The 7,527-nt window shown below is 31.5% G+C and overlaps 1 long non-coding RNA gene across 2 annotated transcripts; it reads right to left on the bottom strand.

Moving 5' to 3' along the window:
* Nucleotides 1-749: 749 nt before the first annotated feature.
* On the bottom strand, nt 750-7,281 carry LOC139487173 (uncharacterized). 2 transcript variants are annotated; one of them, XR_011655780.1, is made up of 5 exons: nt 7,145-7,281; nt 4,614-4,655; nt 2,637-2,702; nt 2,046-2,093; nt 750-1,266 (listed from the first exon to the last, which is right to left on the bottom strand). It is a non-coding gene; the product is annotated as an uncharacterized lncRNA (long non-coding RNA). The 2 variants fall into 2 exon arrangements; XR_011655779.1 differs by having other exon boundaries at nt 4,614-4,658; nt 7,145-7,263.
* Nucleotides 7,282-7,527: the final 246 nt, after the last annotated feature.

Below are 7,527 nucleotides of genomic sequence, written 5' to 3'. Positions count from 1 at the left end.
AATGCATCATGTTTATAATTTTAAGTAAGGTTGTTATAATCAGGACAATGAAGACCAAAGACAAATTGGATAATACCTAGTAAAAGACATATCAGACCAGTGTTGTGTCTAGACTTGACTAAATTTTCTTCATCTGTATATAGAAAGTAGATAGAATGTAGATAGAATAGTACATACATAGTACATGTATGAAAGTATATAGAAAGTAAATAAAATAGTACATGTATGACATTAAAATCTAGCATCCTATACAATTTTGTTTAAATATTCTCTTAATATGTAATCTTTGAATGTACACAAATGTCTGTGAACCCAATTTAAGATTAGTGCAAGTCAAATCAATAAGTGATGACAATTCTCATATCTTTAATAATAATGAATTATATTTTTATATTTTTTGTAAACTAAAAAACATATTTATAAAATAAAATATGAATATATATCATTCTTGTTAAACTTTTAATCTGCGTTAAAACGTTATCGAAAGTACCAGGATTATAATGTGATACGTCAGACGCGCGTTTCGTCTACATAAGACTCATCAGTGACGCTCAAACCAAAATAGTTATAAAGCCAAGTAAGTACAAAGTTGAAGAGCATTGAGGCAACAATTCCAAAAAGATGTGCCAAATACGGCTAATTAATTTATACCTGGGATAAGAAAATCCTTAGTTTTCATATCAAGTTTGACAGAAACAAAAAAAAACAAAACAACATTCAGATGCTTAAAATTGTAATCAAGCATTTCATATAAAGTCACAACATAAAAATAACGTAATCCTCAGACTAGCAGTCTCCCGAAATTCCAATTCCTGTAATCCCAATGTTAGCACAAATTGTTATAAAAACCAGAAAGTAACAGACGTAGTGCATATATAAATCCGTACGGCAATGTGGGCATTGACACAGATCGCTGTCAATAAATTCTTTACGTCTATATTTGGTTTTACAACAAAAGCAGAACTTAAAAGATTTCTTGTTGATTCCATTTGCTTTTGCTCGGCTGACTGCAATACGGTGCTTGTAATTAAAATGCGCTCTAATCACAGTGAATAAAACGAACAGTATATGTGACGCTAACGAAAAGATTATTAGCGTTAGGAGGTAAATATAAAATTGGTTTTCGTTGCCCAAACCCAAAACTGCTCTTAACTGTGAAATATTTGCCATCATCAAAGATACGTCTGCTATAGTTTGTATAAAATTCTTGCTTTCTGAAAAGCGATTTGAATTTTGATGGTTGCCTTTATCGCTCCTCTTCTTCTTCTGAAAAAAGCAATGGTCCTTAAACATGTTTTATACAATGCATGTATTAATTACAACTTCCATCACTCAATCAAAAAGATTCATATAAGTTAGATAAAGACTGGTATTGTTGTTTCACGTTAGAGAAAATAATATTTAAGTGTTACTGTGTAAAAAAAACTAAGAGATACAAGGGTTGACAAACACATATTATAAATACGTGGATTTTTAATACTTTGAAGGTTCTTTCGCGAAAATCAACTAACAAACTAACCAAAACATGTAGTTTATGGAATACATTAACTTGAAACAATTGTATATTCGTTCCATCCCTTTCGTAAAAGAGGGACGAAAGATACCAAAGGGACAGTCAAACTCATAAATCTAAAAAAAAAACTGACAACGCCATGGCTAAAAATGAAAAGGACAAACAAACAACGGCACACACGACACAACATAGAAAACTAAAGAATAAACAACAACACGTAAGAAATTTAAAAAATCGCACATCAAGTTTGGCACCCAATTTAGTGCGTTATCCGTCAATGATGGTGCAACCAACAAGTGGATGGTGCTTCGAAATATTTTTGATAAAATCAACCTGTTTTTAATATTAAATAACATATTTAAGATCTGTCACAGTCAACCTAGAACCTCGACATCTGGAGGTGACTTAACTATTTATAAACCTGATGAAATTTCCTATATTTTTTATCCTATTTCATTTCTGTGTATATGTCTTTTTTTTCTATTTTGATAATTCGTCTTGCATATAAATAACAAATTAAAAAAAACCTTACCTTAGGGTCCCCTTTATTTATTTCGTTTTCATAGTCCTCTGGGACGACCTGTAATTATTACTATGCATGAATTGTAACACGTATTTATTAGTCAATACGACTCTTATATGTTTCACGGCATTGCTAATTGTCAAGAACAAATATATATCTCAACATGCCTGTTTGCCAATTTTTGTCCTACCAAACAAATGCATATTACATTATTGATACCTGATCAGTTTACATAGGGAGATATATTTACTTCTGGTTGGATAATTTTGTCTATGTCTCAACTCACTAGTAACATGTTGATGTACTCTTCTATCTTCAGATCCAAGAATAGTCGTATACAAAGATTCACTCCATTATTATTGTTATATTTTGACACACTGTGAATGAACTTTTCGGCGTCCTATCTCACTTCTATTTAAATCTATTATTATTTCTTGCAAGTGTCAACATTTCTTTAAATGTTTTAATTGTGTTTTTTGTTAATCTAACATTTTTATATTTCATTATCTTTTTTTTTCTTTATTTTATCATACTTTCGAATATTGTCGAACATTTTTCCTTGCTTTTAAACTTAACTTTATCGACATCAAAAATACAAACCTGAGGGCTGCCATTATTTTTCCATTTTTTCTTCTGTTTCTTCTGTTTTCCATTGTATGAATATTCCTGAAATTATAACTCTACCTAATTTGTCAGAAAAAAAAGTACAATCACAAAAATACAGAACTCCGAGGAAAATTCAAAACTAAAAGTTCCTATTCAAAAGGCAAAATCAAAAGCTCAAACATTTCAAACGAATAGATGACAACATGGACAACTGTCACATTCCTGACCATGTATATCTTATGTAGAACATGGTATATTAAACCTTGCTTTAAAGCTTTTTTTATAATAAAGTATTTGCTAGTCAGTTAAAGTTGATGTATATCTCAAGATGTCCGATTGTCAATTCACATCCCATCTAAATTAAACGCCCATTACTGTAAACCGGGAATTTTTGCGACAGTTTAATTTTCGCAATAAGCATTGAAACGCGATAATTAAACTATCGCGTAAATTTCAAGGAAACTCGATTCATAAGATGAAGTACGTAATATACGAATCGGATATGTATAGGACAACTGGATAACACCGAGTTTATATAAGACATATATATTCTTCAAATAGTGATCTCAGGTGCTACGGAAGTAGGCAATAACTGATCAAAATGAACTATCCGTCGTGTTGATCAGGTTATTACAAACCCGGTAAATAGTCTAGCATTCATGAAAAGCGAACGGGATTATAGTTACGACGTCAAGGATCATATCCTGTATTATCTGTGAAACGGTTATTCCGAAACGGTCAACCACCTCGTAAAGGTGTCCTCAAAATTTAAGAAGGGATGATGTCAACTTCACCATTTGCCACCCTTGGATTAATAGCTTCCTTGTCAGCAGCAACCCTCTATCAAGGAAATCATGATAGGAAATACAAGCCGGGAACATTTTATTAATTGGGAGATATATACTACGTAGGCGCTGCTGCAATGTTTCTACACAGAAATGGAAAGTTCATCATTGGGAAGCTGAAATATTCTCTTTTTACGTAAAGTTTCGTTTACAACCAACCCTCTTTGTCCATATCTAGATGTAAGTCAAGATATTAGGCAGACTTAACTGTATTTGTTGTATCCTTTATCTATAGTTTGATGGGATAGGTGCGTTCAACATAGTCACCATATTTTGAATTATTTAGCGAGAGAACATTATCTATATAGCCGAATTTTAAGTTAAAGGATATTGCTAACTTCTTATCTTTTTTTCCTTAGAAGTTCCTGTATGGAATCAGTCTAATATTAATGAAGAAAGTCGACAAGGAGAGGGGCACAATTGGTTTCCAAATGCCGACAGTCTGTTGAAAAACACGTCTTCCAACGTAAAAAATTATGTTGGACATCAAGAAATCAAGCATCTTGTTAATGTCACCTCAGAGAATTTTTTGTTTGAATCAGAGTGATGCTTTACAAAGTAGGATTTATCCCACTCTAAGACAAGATACTTGAAGCATCTATATATCTATATAATATCTATGGAATTTTTTTAGTATCCAAATCTGGTTCACGCTAACTCTAGATCTAGAATAGGCAGTTTCACAATAACTTTGAAGCCCGGCTTTGATTGCTGATAACATAGATATCAAAAATTTAAAAAGAGGTTTCGTGGAGCACTTGAAAGATCCAGCAATATACCGTTGTTTGTAAGGACACTTATGTAGTTTGGGCATCTAATACAGTGATGGAAAATCCAGTTCTTCGTTATTAGTTGAAATTCCAAACGAACATAAAACAGATCTATAATAATTCAGAATTTCCTCTTTGGTAAGTGTCGTGAGGGTTTATGATTAGTTTCCAAGTGAATTGTCGTTACATAATTCATTTATCAAGCAGTTGATTGAATTTAGTTTTACACATAAAACGATAGTATTTGTGTTTTATCTGCAGGGACAACAACATATTTGTTATGGAGGTAGGGAATTTATTACCTAGTTGAATATATTTGTCTATTCATCTTACAGTTTAATGACAGATATCATTACCTGTGCCTTATGTTGTTCACTCATGGTTGTCTATCTGCATTCCTGCTAACAGAAATAATTTTCATTTTAGATTTATTCTACACATAAATGAATATGATGAAAATAGATATCAGAATATATGGTATGAGTGCAAACGAGACAACTCCTCTCCATCCAAGTCACAATTTGTAAAAGTAAATCATAATAGGTCAACGTACGGCCTTCATGAGACTGTATTTCAGTGGTTGTCGTTTGTTTATGTGTTACATATTTGTTTTTCGTTCGTTTCTTTAAATAAATAAGGCCGTTAGTTTCCTCGTTTGAACTGTTTTGCATTGTCATTTCGGGGCTTTTTATAGCTGACTATGTGGTATGGGCTTTGCTCATTGTCGAAGGCCGGACGTTGTGCTATTGTTGTTAATTCTGTGTCATTGTGTTCTCTTGTGGAGAGTTGTCTTATTGACAATCATACCACATCATTTTTTTTAATTTTCGACACGGAGCCTTGGATACCTATTTAGTTATATAATGTGTATTTCCAAACACCAGGCTGTCAGAATGGTGTATATCAAGCATTTCAAGCAAACTATCATCTATTTCGAAAGGATGTAAATTGCTTATTTCATAAACGTTCTGATCAATAAATAATCCGAAAATCTGCATCTAATTGACAGACGACACGAGTACTAAATAGTAATGCACATCAACTGCATTACACAACTATGTTTTCCATGAATATAAAAAGGGAAATGTGGTATGAATGCAAATAAGTAAACTCAGCTCAAGTGTAGTTCTGTTTTTTCTCTTGTATATTTTCTTTCCAATATTTTAGTGGCTCTAATGTACAGAATGTACAGTACTAGTATATTGCTACTTTTGCATAGGTATTATTTTCTTTACAAAATAAAATTGCAATATTTTGGTATTTTACAGTACTTGATGTGTACTGAATCAATTTGTACAGAAATTATACCAACAGTGATCACAATATTACATGATTGAAAATCATAACTTTGAGAAATTTTGAAATAAACAAATTTAAAAAATGCCGAAAACGTAGTGGTATAACCAAAAATCTATAGTACTTAAATTTCAAGTACAAATCAAGTAATGTAAAATACAGATACCTAAATATTACAATAATCTTAGAGAAATTAAATAGTACTGCATATTACAAGTAGATTTCTAATACTATAGATTTTAGTTACAGAAATATAACCTATGCTAAAGTAGCTGTGTACTTAAAGGAGTAGGTCCGGTAAGGCCCCTTTTTGGCCCAAAAATATAACAGTTTTACAAAATTGTTAAAATGTAAACTTTTAGTTATTTATTGGGCAGTTGAATGCTTCTGCTACATAAATATGGGCTGTTTTTGACAATACAATGCACATATATCGGGTTGTAGCACCATTAAGTCATGCTAAATTACTGAAATCTTCAAAATTCTATCATTTTAGTTAAATTTTAGACGGTTTCTGTGTCAAACGAAAGTGGCCGCATTCGTGTTCATCCTTAATATTGCAATGTAAGTTGTATTTTATGATAATACATAACATATATAAAGGTTGTGGATGAACACGGATGCGGCCACTTTCATTTTTGACAAAAACAATCTGAAAAGTGACGTTTTTTGGCATATTTGAGAGATTTTTCATATATGAGCTTCAATCGGATCGTTTTTAATGACTTAATCAGTTAAAATCTTTCACATAAACTAATTGAATCAAGTGAAATAGACACTTAAGTGTTTAAAAAGTGGTCAAAATCTTTCTTCAGATGAAACTGAAATTTGAGGCCAAAATGAGTCCTTACCGGACCTTCTCCATTGCAGTTAATCAGATCAGAGTTAAAAGGTTGCATTACTTTTTAAAACATACATGTAGCATTATTATTACAGAGGGATTTAGCTCATAATTAACTAAATAGATATATAGGAAGTTGTGGTATGAGTGCCAATGAGACAACTCTCCATCCAAATAACAATTTATAGAAGTAAACAATTATAGGTAAAGGTAAGGTCTTCAACACGGCGCCTTGGCTCACACCGAACAGCATATGTTTGATGTATTTATGTCTGACGTTGCTAGAAATTATATAAATTGTATGCAAATAACGTAAACATCCAGTAGGATGGCGATTGGGTGATTAACAGTTATCTAATCACATGCCGAATCAAATTTATGATTTGAAGCTTTAAGTTTCCTTTGCCATCAACATTTATATATAGGTAAACGCTTGGACTATTTAACCCACAAGGACAATATTTGTCCGTCTAGGTGAAATTAGAAATTCATATGTTTTTTTTCTCGTTGTTAAGCCCCATGTGGTGACTTGTAGTTTACATATTAATGCCCGCTTTCAATCATAAAACATATTATATATACATTGTTGCAGACCATCACCTTTTTAGAAATGTTTAATTTTATGTGAACACGTTAAACTAACGTATATCTCTAGTACAAAGCATGGAACATTATTTCATGAAATCATTTTTTTAATGCATGTAATGTTTGCGATTAGACCCCTCATATTGAAAATAATAGTGAAATTACCAGGTTTACTGAAGATAAATGTTCCTCGTGAAATTCTTTTCTAACACACAACTATCAAAATATATAATTAATTAAAGTAGTTAACATCTGCCTTGTAGTTCCAATGACTGCCTTTCTAAAGTAAAACAAATATAAATGTATGCGACTGATATCATGTATATGAGATTTTGACACATATATTTATCATTTGTAGTTTGTTAACAATTAAGATTATTTAATAAATACCCTTGTGATCCCTTTAAGAAGTTGTTCATTCAAACCAATTATCCTTGATCGAATTATATAAATCATACCATCCGATTATTGTTTATAATAAGTTTAACCGAGTATTGCATACAAATATTATTAATAGTTATCGTGTAATAATTTGTAATAGGAAGTAA

This window comes from Mytilus edulis, chromosome 8 (genome assembly GCF_963676685.1).
Source record: "Mytilus edulis chromosome 8, xbMytEdul2.2, whole genome shotgun sequence".
Taxonomy (NCBI): Eukaryota; Metazoa; Mollusca; class Bivalvia; order Mytilida; family Mytilidae; genus Mytilus; species Mytilus edulis.
Note: the sequence above shows the minus strand (reverse complement) of the source record. Positions and strands in the feature narration are given on the sequence as shown.